The following is a 15,302-nucleotide window of genomic DNA, read 5'->3' as shown; positions in this document are numbered from 1 at the left end:
CTTACTTGACCAGCAGGAGGCGCTTATGAAGTGGCTCCAACAGGAGACAGCTGAGCTCAGTAACAGATGCCCTACCCCATGGTCACACCCCCAACCCCAAAAACTCAGGCTAGGGGTGTGCTGAGAAGGGCCTGTGGCAGAGCTGGGAGGGTATCCCCTGCTGCCTGACAGCAGAGGCCACTCTCTACACATACCTGCACACTACCTGGAGGAAGCAGAGAGCCCCTCTGTAGCTGCCCACCCCAAGTCCCCCCCCCCCATCCAGTTCTTAGAAGGCCAGTTCCAGGAAGCAGCAGGAACTGCTCTGGCCTGCGCGTGCTGTTTCCTGGAAAACAAGCTCAGAGCCCCCAAGGGGGCCTCACAGGGGAGGCTCATATCCAGAGACTTCCGACAGCCTGGAGCCATAGGGTGGGCTAGCGCTGGCTAGGGACATAGATACAGCTTGTAGGGATGAGGTTAGCAGGGGCAGAAAACCATGGTGAGTGGCCAGAGGAAGAACTGTCTTGACAGCGGACTCTCACAAGTTCCCATTGGACATTGGACAACAAGGAGGCAGGAAGCTGGCACACTCCAGTTCTCACAGACATTGATAGGGCTGGCATGAGGGAGCCTCGAAGAGGGACATCTCAGCTCCTGCCCCCAACCCCAAATGCATCCTGCTGAGGAGGTCTTTTTTAACCCTGAACGCTCCTGGCTGAGCCTCCTCAACATGCTTGATGCGTGTGCCCCTCCCTGGGCCTCTCTGTGGCACAAAGAGAGACACGAAATCCGTTACATTGTGCACTGCACCTCTTCTGTCCAGTATGGGTGGAGTTGGTGGGTTGGATGGATGCTCTGAGAACGGAGGCCAGTCCTGGTGTTGGGGGTTTGAGGTGGGTGCTCTTCGGGCCACCACTTCTGCATAGCCCCAAGGCACCTCTGAAATCACCCAGACGCTGGGCATGGAGTGGAAGGTCAAAGGTCAACCACAGATCCAGGGGAGCGGTGAGGAGGGAGCAGGCTTGGCCCTCCTCCAGCTGCACCCTTCACTTTGCTGGCTGGTAGAAGGTGGGAGCAGGGATTAACAGGCCCGGGCTTGTTCTCTCTCCCTGAGCACAGAGGCCCCATGGGGCAGCTCTAATTGGTTCATGTCTGACTGTAGCAAAGAACAAATTGATTTCCCTCCAGCTGTTTCTGCAACCACAGGTCCTCAAGCAGGCACAGGCAGCCGGCTGTGCCACCCGGCTTCATGGTCAAGCGCTGGGGCAAAGTCGGGGGTGAAGGGCAAAGGGGGTCTTGTGACAAAGAAGGGATCCTGCCTCAGTGTCCCAGAGTACACGCACGAACGCACGCACCTTGACAGAGGAAGAAACGAGAGGCCCTCTGGGCTTCAGTGCTCCCTGTAGTAGCTGTCAAAAGCCAAGCATCAAACAAGATCCTACAGTAGAAAACCAGCGTTCCCTCTACATGGGGCTCCATACACAACAGCTCAGCCATACTGGAGTCTTTAGCTACAGGATACACATTTTCTTGCCCCGGGGCCTTTGCACATGCTGAAAATGTTTGCACCATCTCCCTTCCCACGTATTCCTTTGCCAGTGGACAATATATTCTTGCCCCGTGGACTCGGCTGGCAGGTCTTCGCTTGGACAGCTTCTCCTGGGAAGGGGCCTTGGCCTTCTCTGCACTCAGCCCCATGCTTGGCTTACTATGTGTGGAACCTTCCCACAGCAGGTCTAGCTTTTCTTCCCAAGGAGCAAATATAGTCCCTGCCCCAGCCATCATTCTGTGCGCACAAGCAGCCTCGGTGCCCGAGGAACCATGGGCGATCTCCGGGAGGAGGTTTTAGAGTGAGTGTGGGGCAGGGAACCCCACGGGCCTGAACCGACTGGCAGAGCAACCAGGAACCAAGGAAAGAGCTGGAACCCGCCCTGCTGGCAGGCCGAGAAATGGCAGACTGAGCCCAACAAGGCTCACACACACACCTGGCCTCCTGCTTAGAGCCTGCAGTGAACTCCCGGCACAGGCACGAAGCCCTCCTCGATCCCCGCCTCCCCAACCCCACCCCTCTCTCACTCAGGATTCTTTGTGACAGAGGTGGATGCACACCCCAGACTTTGTTCCCAGTTCCTGCCGCCCTTCCTCCATATTTCTTTCTCCACACCAAAGCAGAGCCCCAGCCACAAGAGAGGTGTTGTCAGTCCCCCACCCCACTCCACTTCTCCCTCGCCTCCCACCCTCGCTACCCCCCTCCTCCTGCAAACCGGCCACCTCTCTTTGTGTCCTCTGTCCCGGCCGACCCTCTCTTTGTGTCCTCCCTTCCAAATCTGCATCATAAAAAGCGCTAGGCCCAGACGGTTAAGGAAGGCTTTCCTTGGGGTGGGGAGAAGGGGCCAGGCTGTACTGGCAAGGTCAAATTTCTTTTTATTTCCCAGCGACAGGGGCCATTCACATGTTAATAAATGACACTCCCATCGGGCGTCTAGGCAGCCTTTCTGAAAACTGAATTTTAACTCAGCACAACTGCTCTGTGAACAAGTCTACAAATAAAGATCCTGAGGTGTGGGGTGACAGGGGGCAGATGGAAAGCCACCCAATGTGCAGAGGGCTAAGGAAAGGAACTGTCCACCGCCTGCCTGGCTAAAAATCACCAAGTCCTTCCATCCCAGAGTGAAGGATGGACAAAATTTGTGATTCACAATCAAGACTTGCTGACAGACAAATGAGCAGGAGGGGACTTTCTGGGGTCTTGTCTTGGTCACTTAGGCTGCGTGCAATCTCCAGCATCCCATAGCGTAGGTTTTCCCATGTGTCTCAGCTGCTTCCCCTCTGACGCCCAGATCCCTGTAGCTGGTTCTGGGGCAGTCCTGGCCTCACCTGAAATTGATCACCCCCCACCCAAGGCCTGACTTTCAACCAAGAAGTCTGTTGCTGTTGTTATGGGGTTCTCTTGTTGTTTGGTTGTTTGTTTGTTTGTTTTTGGCTTGCTTTTTTGCATCCTTTAGGATTTGTGCCTGAAGGGAACGAGGAGGCCAGAGTTTTTTGTTCTGTTTTTTTCTTTTAAAGTTTTAGAAAAGCTGTACAAAGGTTTTATAAGACGTTGTTCTTGTGCAACTGAAAAGCTGCAAGATTTGGCAGACATTAGTGAGCTGGGGTCAAAATGCCCAAATGAAAACCAGGTTTGGGGGCTGAGAGATGGCTCAGGGGTTAAGAGCACTGGCTGCCCTTCCCGAAGCCCAGTGCTTTATTCCTGTCACGCACATGGTGGCTCACCACCACCTGTAACTCCAATTCCAGGAGCTCTGACGACTTCTTCTGGCCTTGTCGGGCATCAGGCTCACATGCAATACACATACAAGTGTAACATGAACGTGCATAAAATAAAAATAAATATATCTTTTTAATAAAGTATGCTTGCTTCAGGGATATCCTGATTTCTGGTGGCTGAGATAGACCTGGAGCTCTTCGATTCCTGGCCCATGTGGTGAATCTCTGAAACAAGAACAGACAGTGGGCAGAACCTGTAAGAGTTCTCTGTAGGTGTCTGTGCCCCAGGGGGTTCAGTGGATGTTAGGTCTCCTAGCCTACCTTTTACAGGACTCAAGAGTGCTTCCCAGGAAGACACACTAGCTGGAGGTGGAGGTTCTAAGGCAATGGCCGCTGCAAGGTAGTGCCAGAAGAGAGTGGGTGGGGCTGAGCAGAGAGGGCACTGAGGGATGAGGGGCAGGACTAAGGGAAAGTGGGTGGGGCTGAGGAGAGGGAGTACTGAAGGATGAGGGCAGAGCTAAAGGGAAATGAGTGGGGCTGAGGAAGGCTGAAGAAGGCTGGGCAGGGCTGAGGGAGACCAAAGATCAATATCAGTGGCCATAGCCAATATCCACAGCCAGGAGGCCCCATAAGCACCAGACATTTGCTACCTCCAGTTCTGGCAACTGGAAGTTGAAGGTTGAGCTGGAAAGTAGGGTCCTGGTTGGGGCCTTCTTTGAGATGTAGCTCTGTCTCTCTGAGTCCTCACTGGAGGGAAAGAGGTAAGAGTCTCCAGCCCTTTCCGTAGGGCACTAATCCCAATATGAGGGCTGTACTTTTGGACCCTGTCATTGCATAGAGGCTACTTGGGTGACACTGTCCTTGAGGCACTGGGCTATCCTCCTGTGAAACAAGGAGTGTTGGGAATGGGATGGAGTGTCTCTGAGACAAGGAGGAGCTGACAACTGCCATGTAGCCTAGGAGGATAGAGATCCCACAGTCACAAGAGCAATGCTATGACCAGGGCCTCTCATCACTGACAGCAGTGGACTTGTGGTGGCCCCTGGAGGACAGAAGCACCTTGCCTAGGATAGGCCAGCTGCACTGGGTCTGGATGTGGGTGGGGACTCCCCAAGACCCATTGTGGAAACTCTGAGCTTTTAGGAAATCGTGCTGCAACCAGGATGTGCTGTCCAGCAAGCCGCCCTGTCACAAGAGGCCTCATCAGACCAGACTCTCACCAGGAAAAATGCACTTTCTTGTTGGATCCAAGATCCAGATTTTGTAGAATAAACACTTGTCAACTCAGAGAGCATGTATACCAATTAATTACCACTGGGCTAGGCTGCACTGGGCTGCAGGCTGTGAGAACAAGCCTTCCCAAGCCATTCTTTCCTTTCTGTTTTCCCCCAGGACTCGGGCATCACATGAAATGTCTTGAAGACTCTTTCCAGGTCTGGTCTCTTTGAGACACTTCTAATAGCACAGAGTTGGAGGCTGTAAATAGTAGGGGGACAAGGAAAGAGAGATGTCTCACATACCAGGTGAGACACCCTCACTCTTGTATAAAAATGCAGCAGGACATCTTTTTCTTGTGGCCGCCACTACCTCCAGACAGATTATACAAGACTTACGGACATCTGAAAGTTTCTTTTTCGTTTTTCCAGTCCAGACCAGTTCCCTCTTCCCCTTCCATACTTGACCCAGGAAGAAGAGAGATAGAGTTTTGTCTGGAACATCCTGATATCTAGGTGTAGTCTGCCTGGTGTTCAGTAACTATTGGCACCCCGGTCACAGTTTGACATGCAATAAACATGTGATGAACTTTTACCTCGGGCCAAAATAACGTCAGAAAGACCAGATTTAGCCTCTCCTCTGCAAGAGCTAAGAATCTGGACAGAACACATGGAATAACAATTGTCAGACATGGACTGTCAGACAGTTCAAGTCAGTTCAAGACAGTAATCCTGAGATTGGGGCGGGGGGTGGGGGGGTGGGGGGGAGTAAGCCATGTGAGCCCTGTCATGGCTTTGGGCTGCAGCCAGGAGAGTCTCCAGGCATGCCACTAGGAGGGGGGCCCAGACAGAGCCTGGGGTCTTTCTCATGGAACTGGGGACTTGTGGAGGCCAATGCAGCTGCAGTCCTAGGACTAGGAAGGATGGGAAAGGAAGGATGTTTGAGGGATGTACTTGTAGATGGTCCCTCTTGGGAGTTAAGAGCTCAGCAGAGCTTGGTCAGCTCAGGTGCGACAGTAGCGGGCTCACACAGGGCTAGTGACAGTGCTGGCTCCTACCAGCTGTGAAGACAATGGCAGCTACTTCTCAGTACATTCCCAGGGATTGGGAAGGGTATGGAGTAGATGCTGCCCAGTGGTGGATAAGTGACACTTGAATCCTACCTGTTAGAGCTCCTCAAGTTGTATCCAGTCCACAGCCTGTGGGTCGCATGCACCTGAGAACTCTGCTGCCAGTGAGGCACAGCACAAAAATTTTAAACTCACTTAAGAGATGATGAATGAAGACCTGTTTGTGATTTTAGAAATATCTAGCTTAAAGAGTTCTGAAGCACACGCTTCATAGATGACAGTTTGTATCTTGATGGCAAAAGGTTGGGCCCATCTGGAAGCTATGGGTAAATGAAACAGTTTCCAAAGTACCTTAACTATGTCTGAGAACAGAGATTAATACCATTTATAGGAATATAAACATCTATTCCCTAACAGTAAATACAAGGTTGGGAACCAGGTGAAAAATAGATAGCCCGCGTATGCAAAGGAGCAGGGCATGTGCCCAGAGGAGGAAGCAGAGTTGGAGATACGGCTCAGTTGGTAGAGTGCTAGCCTGGTGTCCATGAATCCCTGTGCTCCTCAAGCACTGCATAAACTGTCAGGGGAGTGCATCTATAATCTCAGTACTCAGGAGAATCGGAAGCTTAAGGTCATCCCAGCTCAGAAGAGAATTTGAGGCCAGCCTGGGTTACAGGAGACCTAGTAAGATAAGATAAGATGAGATGAGATAAGATAAGATAGAATTGCATAAGAACTCAATGAATCCAGATTAACTCTGAAATACCATAGGAGATGGAATCAGCGGGTAGGATCCAAAAACAATTTTATAACTCTGTCCTCTGTGTTCAGGAAGCAAAAAGAAACACAGGCAAAGGCAATAAAAGGAGATGTGAGCCCTATGTAAAGAGGTGAGAAACAGCATCTGAGAGCAAAAAAAAAAAAATCTCATGAAATTAGCAGAGGATTAAGTGCTCAGAGGGGAAGAGTAATCGACTTGAAGATGCGGTAATAGAAATGATTTTAAATGCAACATTATAGAGGAGAGAAGAATACAGAACATCAAGATAACTTCCAAAGGCCCAGTGTCTATGTGAAGTAGTATGGAAGACAAGGAGATGGGAAATATATCAGGAAAAATGTCAGTAGAAACTTACAAATGTGGTGAAAACTCTAACCAGTGAGGTCTAAGAAGGGCAGTGAACCCAGGCATGTGAAACATGAAGAAGAGCACATGGGGGATACCCTAGATGAACTGGATAAAATCAGTAATGGTGAAAAGGATTTAGAAGTAGCCAGAGAAAAATCAGTCACTACATCAGAGGAGTGGAGTACATAGATCTTACCAACAGTGCTGAGTGAGAAGGATGCTGGGTAATCACCTTAATTAAGTACAGGCAGAAAAGTAATGACTGACTTTATACCCAGCAAAACTACCTTTCAAACTGATTATCTCTATACCCAGCAAAAATATCTGGGTGGCTCGCACTTGCAGTTGGACTATTGGGAGCTGGAGACAGAAGATGATCAGGGTTCATGGACATCTTTGGCTACATAGCAAACTTGAACTCAGAGACCAGACCAGGTCTGGGTGGGGGGAGGAATTCTAGACACATAATGCTGAAAGATACTGTGATCAGTAAACATTGGTAATAGAAGCACTTCCAGCAGAACAGAATGAAGCCTCACCACTGCATGGATCATTGACATGAGAATAAAGGCACTGGGACCATGCAAGGTGGATGTATACAGTTTCTTCTCTGTATTTAAAAAGATTTCATTAAGAGATAATTCTGAGCCACTTGGTGCTAGGAGGATGGTAGATGGACATTAAAAGAAGTGGTGTAGCCAAGCATGGGCTGTATACACAAGGGGTGGCGGCATTCATCTTGTGTTTGGGAGGTGCTGTTGGGCTTGTGGGACTCTTGTGCCTCTCCTAGGCCTTCTGAGAACAAGGTAGCACCTAAAAGATTTTATGGCGATCATCTCTGTGGAGGAAGAGCACTGTATTGAATTTGTACATCCTCTCACTCATGACTCTGAAGGCCATGGGTTTGGCGGCAGCTGTGTGAGCAGACAAGACTGGCACCAAACTTCATCTGGCAGTCACAGCTGTCCACAGAAGTCCCTTCTTCACTAGGAGAGAAGGGGAGGGGACTTATGCCCAAGTAAAGATCACAAGGTAATGTGGTCATCTCTGGATGAATGTTACAAGCTATTTATAGCAATGCAGCAAAAGACATTTCCCACTTAGAGAAGACCCAGCTACACAACTACCACATTCTCGGGCTGTTTCCAAGGTGTGATGCAGATGTTTGTGGGTCAAGAGGCCTATAACCGTTCCTAATAAAACTGCAGGCTACACCTATGAAATCTTTAAGGAGGAGCTCTGGGAGTGGGGAGGTCAGGTGTGAGGCTGCCCCCTGCTCTCTTTATTAAGCTTCCTACTAATGCCAACAAAACTAAGTCTCCATTTTGTCAAGTCAAAGTGGGGTCAAATGACCTTGCTGCTGTTGCAGGGCTGACCTCAGACTGTGGAAGTATTGACCTCTGCCACCTAGTAGAGACCTAGAGCTAAAGCAATAAGGACTCTTCAATCAATTTGACCTGGGAGAGTATATAGTGTCATCCCTGCCTGCACTGGTGCCCTTCACAGACAGGATCCTCCCCTGTCCTGCCTCATCTGTATCTGGTGACTGCCTCACAGGCAGCAACTAACAGCCCCCTCCTACCTTTAATTAGAGGGCCCACATGTTAGGTAGATGTGACGTCTTCCAGATGTCTCTGGGTGCGTGTGGGCTGCTAGTACGTAAGATGGAGCCAGCTGTGACTGCCGCTGGTGGCGTTTCATAGATTTCATTTCGTCTTGGAAAGCTACATTTCCATTGAGATCATGGAGCCTTCAACTGAGGTCTGCTGTTGTCAATTAAAAAGAAATTAAAAGAAAAGAGAGAGAGAGAGAGACAGAGAATGCTGTGATTTCCAAGTGTCAAGAAACTGAAGCAATTACTGGGATGTTTTTGTAATAACTTTCCTTGGGTTGCAGTTGTAGTCCAAGAAATGTTGATCTGAAAGTAGGGAAACACTGATTATCCCTGAGTGACAACCAGGATAGTTCAACCACCATGATAGGCTCCCTGTCTGTGCCGTGGGGCAGGGAGGACAATGATGGACTCTCCATAATAACATCCATTCTGCCTCAAGATGTGCTGACATTTGCAGGCATGTGACAGAGAAAGAAAGAGTTTATTAATAAAAAGAAGTGTTTCCCACAGGTGCCATCTGGGGACCAGGGGAAGCCTTCTTTACCATGTGTCTTCTCCTGTAGCCATCACATAGTGGTAGCTTTGATGAATGGTTCAAGGGACACTTTAGTGTGTATTTCAGGTGGCCGGGTGTTTCTGGAGACCTAAGACCGGGCAGGTGTACCTGGCAACTTGAGCTGTTGTAACAAAACGCCATTAGAAAGGTTGTCCCAGACAACAGAAATCCCCATGGGTCTGGAGGCTGGAAAGTTAAACATCAAGGTGTCAGTGGTGTGATTCTTCACTGTGGGTAACCATGCTAGAAAGACATACACTACTGAAACTGACAGGAGAAGAAAGAGAAAGCCTGAATAGACCTATAAACAATAATAAGTTGGCAAGATGGCCCAGAAGGTAAAGATGCTTGCTGCACAGCTTGGGTCAGAAACCACATAAAGGTGTAAGGAGAGGACCAACTCCATGATGTTATCCTCTAACCTTTACAAGTGTACAGCAGTACTTATGCACACACACACACACACACACACACACACACACGCACGCACGCACGCACGCACGCACGCACGCACGCACAAGCACACACACACGCACACGCACACGCAGCGATAATTTTTAAAGATAATACATCATTGGCAATAATAACAATATGCTTCTCCCAAGGGAAAGACCAGGAAGTCAAGATAGTGGCTTCACTTGTGAATTCTATGAAGCCTGTGCCAGAAGAGGGTAGGTAAAGAGATAGAGAGACCTATAGGTTTCCTTACGAGGGCACCCCCACTCCCACCCCGCCCCATAAGATGGCTCCACCCTCATGGTCCAATCACTCCCTAACACTCTGGTCTTCTAAAACCTTCATATTATCTGTTAGGATCTAAATGCTCAAACTTAAGGGACGGGCACAGTCCTGTTCATATCAAGAAAGACTTGCCTGTCAGAAAACACCCATATGAAAGAGTCTTTTTATTTGTTCTGATAGGGGCCCCTGCTCAGAACCCAAGGGGACACCAGGAAGCCATGTTCCTAATGTTCCAGTATTTATTCTTTCTAGGCCCCTGAACCAGCATTACCCCCAATAATGACCAGGCACTCTGAGCCTCAGCGTGACTTCAGGCTTCTGTGTGCCCATCTCCTCTCTGTGGGTCTTCAGTCGTAGAAACTGAAGACAATGATGCTCAATGGGTTCGTGAGCTGTTTTAGTGGCCTATGAGCAGCAAGCAACTTATTGACGTTTTGTTTTATTTTAAATTATTTTTATCTGTCTTTTGTTTTGTTTTTCGAGACAGGGTTTTTCTGTGTAGCCCTGGCTGTCCTGGAACTCACTCTGTAGACCAGGCTAGCCTCGAATTCAGAAATCTGCCTGCCTCTGCCTTCCAAGTGCTGGCATTAAAGGCCTGCGCCACCACTGCCCGGCCTTAAATTATTTCATTATGTGTGTGGGTGTTTTTCCTGTGGGTATATCTGTGTACCTCACGCATGCAGTGCCTGAGAGGCCAAAAGAGGGCGTTAGCTCTCCTGGAACTGGAGTTCCAGACAACTGTAAGTTGAACCCAGGTCCTCTATAAGAACAGCTCATGTTGTGCTCTGAACTGCCAAGCCTCCTTCTTACTTACAGGGGTGCAGAGTGGGGTATGGGAAGGGTTATAGAACAGGCTGGAAGGACCAGAGTGTGCCCCGCTGCAGCTGGGGCTTAGAATCCTCAGCCTGTATGTAGTACATTTGAATACATGTGTCAACCTAGGTTCCTCAGTGTGTTTTCTTATTTCTACCTGGACTGTGGGAAAGAAGTTTGAAAGTTGTTGCTTTAGGGGATGCTGAGAACACAAAGATTTGCTGTTTTCCAGATGCCTCTAGGCAAGGCACAGAGCCAGGGTATTTGAGGCCAGAAAGCCCTTGGAGACCATCTCTGTGGAACATCTCTTTTTACTGTTGTCGAAAAAGAAACCGACAGGGATCTATGAAGTTGCCTCAGGTCATCCAGTGGGCTGTGCCTCGGGCCTGCCCAGGGTCTCCTCTTGAAAGGACGAAGGAGCTTGTCAGAGGCAGCATGGTAATGTCTTGTCAGAGCTGGCAAAGCAAGGACCTGTCAGACTTCTCTACAAGAACACTGAGACCAATTACCAGGGCAGGGTCCACTCTTTGGTAAACTGCTTGTCTTGTAGTACAAGGATCTGGGTTTAGATTCCCGGCACCCACACAAAAGCTAGTCTTGGTGGTGTGACCTGAAATGCTGAGGAGGTAGAGACAAGAGAATCCTGGGTGTCAGCAGGCCAGACAGTGTAGCTGAGTCCGCGAGCTCCAGCTTCAGTATGAGACACGGTCTCAAAGAATAAAGTGGAGAGTGATTGGGACAGACATCTGTTGTCCACCTCTGGCCTCCACATATGTGTGTGTGTGGTGTGTGTGTACCTGTACATACATGGACACACAATACACACAATATATATCACACCCTTCAAAAACTAGCAGTGTCAGCAGCTTTAGATTTCTAGAAATTGGCTAAAAGTTTGTTATCTGCTCTAGAAGATTTTACTCAAGAAAATGACTGATTCTTGATAACAAACTAAAAAAAAAACCATGTATCATTCATGTATATAATTTTTAATCAAACCCATACTCATTCTCTCCCTTTCAGTTTCTCCCCATCTGTCTGCCACTTTCTCCTCTGACTCTCTCTCTCTCTCTCTCTCTCTTACAAGCACACACACACACACACACATCCACTAAATCTGTTTAGTGTTGCTATGTGTACACGCACATAGGCCTAGGGCATGGGTGCCATTGTCTCCAGGACCATGTCCCGGAGGAAAAGGATTCTCCCTTCCCTGGTTGCCAACAGTTGTTGATAGTGCCTCAGATAGAGGTGAGGGTGAGAGTTTGCAGTATTTTAACTTATTTTATTCCCACGTCCCTCTGTCCCACTCTGTGGTATCCTTGAAAACCACCCTCCCCATGTTCATGGTGAATGGCAGCCGGCTGGGGTTGCCTGGAAGGTAAGGGTGGAGCCTCTTCAAGCCCTCATTATGGAAGAACCCACTCATGGCATCGATCTTTTCAGAAGACCCCACTTGCATAGCAGCCATTTTGTGGCTCAACCTAAGGCTCTCTTGGTTCAAAAACAGCATTTTTCCTGGGACATTTCTTGAAAATGTTTGTAGCCACATTTAGCTTCACAACATACCTAAAGAGTTGATAACAAACAAAAAGATAGCCAAGTGCTTAAAGGAAACACTGGGGAATCACACACCCATAGGAACTTTGAAAAGTTCTGACGTATTTCTGAAGACATTGTTTGTTTGTTTGTTTGTTTGTTGTGTGTGTTTACGGACATGCATATTTGCATGTGTTTGGAAATGCATATGTGTGCATGCACATGCATGTGAAGAGGCTCTATTCTGGCTTTGCACACATGCATACACATGCACACACACACTTAAAATAGATCTTTGGAGAAACCCTATAAAAACATGGGAGAATGCAATAAATCTCTACATACCCAAAGTTTAGTAATCCAAAAGAAATTCGCGAGATGCTAGAAAGACAGAAGCTACTGACTGAAACTGGGTAGAGAAGAAATAGAAAATCTGAATAAACCTATATAAAAAACAAAGGACCATATTGTTTGTATTAATAATTTTAGCAATATGATGCTCCTAAAAGATTCTTAGTAACCAGAGAGCTTTTCTGGTGACTTCTACAAAATTACTTAGAGAAGGTTTAATGCCCCCAGCCACACTATCTCCTGAAGAAGAAGAGGAGGTGTGGGAGAAGATAAGGCGAAGGGAACAGCTTCCAACTTATTTTCTCTGTTACCATGATACCAAAACCAAAGACATCATGACAGAATACAATTGTAGCTAAAGTCCTCCGCAAACACCAGTAAATCAATCCAACAGTGTACAAAAGGCTCATCTGCCAAGACAAAGGGGGATTTATCCACAGAACGCAATTTGTTTTGAAATCCAAAAGTTGATCACTGTAATACATCCTGTTAATAGAATAAAGGCTTAAGCACACAGTCCCCACCGAGACACAACACGGAACAGGATGCAGTCAAACACTCGCTCGGAATCTTTTCTGATAACCTTTCATTCAACAGACTTGAGACAGAAGACTATTTCTCAAGCTGATAAATTGCCATAAGAAACCCATGGCTTATATCATGATGAAAAAGCCTTCCTGCTGAGGCCACAAAGGAGGCCAGAATGCTTATTCTACCCAGACCTTACAGCAGCCACAGAAATTAAGCAAGAAACAGGTAAAAGGCAGTCAGCCATACTCCTCCTCACATATTACTTGGTCCTATGTGTTAAAGATCCCAGTTACATGCATGCATGCATGTTCTGCGTGTGTATGTATGAATTGTCACATACAGACCTAATAAATGAGTTCAGCAAGATGACAGGGTGATGGCAGGGTAAGAGATCAGTAGAAAAATTAATTTCCTTTATATATAGCAATGTCAAACATTTCTGAAAATTCAGCAAACATTTCCATTTGTGATAGGACCACTATATATGAATGAATTTAAGCAGAGAAGTTTAGGGTTTGTTCCCTGGAAACTACAAGACACAACTGAAACAAACCAGGGAAGTCTTCAAGCACAGGTAGAGTTAGGAGTTCCAGCTAAGATGAGAATGCTCCCCTCCTGACACAGGTGGAGGCAGTGTGTGTCACAGTCTCAGATAGCCAGGGTGTTTTATCACAGAATCAGCCATGGAATGAGAACAGAGGTGTCAGGTCACCTGGATGTATCCAGGGAACAGCTGTGATCCAAAGGGAGCAATGGGCAGAGCCTGGACATGGCTTTATCTCTCCATCTCCCCAGTGAGTCCAGACAGAAAACCAACAGAGAAACAGCAGACTCTGCTAACGTTATAGACCGGATGGACCTAGCAGAGAGGCCCAGAGCCTCCATCAATATGAGTTCCCATTCTTCTCAGCCATGTGGGACATGCTCCACATTACATCACATTCCGGGTCACCAAAGAAGTCTGAACAAACCCAATATGGTGGAAAGCGGTCCAAGTTTTTTTTTCTTTTTCTTTTTACTAACCACAATGGAATGAAAGCAGAATCCGAGACAACAGGAACATGAAAACAATCACAAATACGTTGAAGCTAAACAGCACACTCTTGAATAACAATGAGGCCAAAAAAAATTGAAATGGAAATTAGAAAACTGTCTGAAAACACAATATCACAGTAGCTACAGGCTGCAGCAGAAAGCTGTGATGAGGGTAGGGGGTTACAGTGATGGATGCATGTGTTTCAAGGGGGAAACACACTCAAATAACCTAACTTCATACCTGGAGGAATGAGGAGACAAACTAAATACAGTGCTAACGGGAAATGACAGATTACCACAGAAATAAAGGGAGAGGGAGGCAAGGATGCTAAAAGCTGGGTTTCTGACATCAGAAAGCTGCCAGACTATTAGCTAGATTGAGAGAAAAAAAGGCGGGGAGAGAAGAGGCAGATGAAGGAAATCAGAAATGAGAACGGGAGGAAGACACCATATCGGGTACTGAGGCCGCTGACAAAGAGCATGCGGGGTTCTTAGAGGTGATCCTATGCTAATAAACACGAGTGGACTCCCAGGATTATACAATCTGATAAAGCGGAATCAAGAGGAAACAAAGCCCGAAGAGGATGATGACAGGTAGGAACTTAAATTAGTAAATAACACACACCCACCCACACCCACACACACATACACACACGCACAAAGAAAACCCAGGGCCTAGCCGTCTCAAGTGAATTTCTTACAAGCAACATTTAAAGTAGAATTTAGACTCTTTTCAAAAGCAGATGAGGGGACACTTCCAAAGTCATTTTTAGGAGACCAGTGTCACCCTGACCCCAAAGCCTGACTAAGACACAAGAAAGGCAAATTATAGGCCAGTCAGTATGCCTGATGAACACACATGCAGAAGTCCCCAGTAAAGTCTTAGCAGACGGAGTGCAACAGGACATTAAGGGGATTGCACACCAGGACTAGGCAGGATTGCCCTGGGTGGCTCACATGGTTCCATCTGCCAATCAGTCAACAGGACAAGCATGCAAACTGAATGGAGACTGAGTCACATAATTGTCTCAACGGGACACAGCACAACAGCCTTTATGACAAGAATTCTCAGTATGTGAGGTGTGGGAAGGGCTTAACACTGTAAACCCCACGTATGAAAATCTTTCTGCTAATGCTGTGTTCAACAGTGAGAAACGGGAGCTTTTTCCTCTAAGATCTGGAAGCAGGCAAGGGCGCCCACCCACCTGCCTTCTTTCCATCAAAGCACTAGGAATCCAGGCAAGAAAGAAGAAAGTAGAGCTGAAGGCCCAAGACCCCAGGGGTCAGAGGAGTGGCATGCCTAGGCCAAAGGCTGGAGAGTCTGATGTCCTGGCTATGAGTAGAAGGTTGGCCTAGCTTCAGAAGAGACAAACTCAACCTCTGTAACCGGGGAACTGGTTTCTCAAATCAGTCTCCTCTCCGGCCTTTAATTCTATCTGTTGAGTCATCTTTATGTTCTGCA

General features: G+C 47.7%; 1 long non-coding RNA gene across 1 annotated transcript in view, besides 1 other annotated feature; it reads right to left on the bottom strand.

Moving 5' to 3' along the window:
* Positions 540–4,330: an enhancer, noted in NCBI's record as "VISTA enhancer mm1456". NCBI's record gives its function as "enhancer in: neural tube[5/6] | hindbrain (rhombencephalon)[6/6] | midbrain (mesencephalon)[6/6] | forebrain[6/6]" and the evidence as "EXISTENCE:transgenic organism evidence [ECO:0001131][PMID:17130149]".
* Gm34554 overlaps positions 3,356–15,302 on the bottom strand; it is a 25,578-nt gene continuing 13,631 nt past the window's right edge. The window contains exons 2-3 of the long non-coding RNA XR_381936.1: positions 8,242–8,425; positions 3,356–3,471 (exon numbers count right to left, since the gene is read on the bottom strand). This is a non-coding gene — a long non-coding RNA (predicted gene, 34554). The remainder of the gene's footprint in view (positions 3,472–8,241; positions 8,426–15,302) is intronic.

Source organism: Mus musculus, chromosome 12 (genome assembly GCF_000001635.26).
Source record: "Mus musculus strain C57BL/6J chromosome 12, GRCm38.p6 C57BL/6J".
NCBI lineage: Eukaryota > Metazoa > Chordata > Mammalia > Rodentia > Muridae > Mus > Mus musculus.
This window is presented reverse-complemented; position numbering and strand designations above follow the sequence as displayed.